A 445-nucleotide genomic window follows, 5' to 3' on the forward strand; every position below is an offset into this window, starting at 1 on the left:
AGGGTTTGGAACTGGATGGTCTTTAAGGTCCCTTCCGACCCAAACCATTCTATGATTCTTTGTAGTGGTGCTATGTGCATGTGGAAAGAGCGCCTGATCTGGAAAAGCAATGCTTAGCTAAACTTCTCTTTTCCAAAGTGCACCTAGCATCAGGCTGGCCGTGATCTTGAACATCTGACTGAAGTCTCGGATTTTGACAAAATGTGCCCTGATTTCACTGTTGCTTTATTCTTTCAGTTAAGGGATATTCCCTTCTACCTGTTTCTTTTGTTCAGCTCCTGCAACTTGTCTGAATAGCAGAGAATTCAGTCTAGGATTACAGCAGTTTGCTTTGCTCATTTCTGTCATGGCTGGCACAACAGGAACCTTCTCCCTAATTGAGCCTTGTAGGTGCTAATGCAGTAAGGCTTTTGCTGATCGTGACAGCTTACAGCATATGGTTGCT

The sequence above is a fragment of the Nestor notabilis genome, unplaced genomic scaffold (genome assembly GCF_000696875.1).
Source record: "Nestor notabilis isolate BGI_N333 unplaced genomic scaffold, ASM69687v1 scaffold2936, whole genome shotgun sequence".
Taxonomy (NCBI): Eukaryota; Metazoa; Chordata; class Aves; order Psittaciformes; family Psittacidae; genus Nestor; species Nestor notabilis.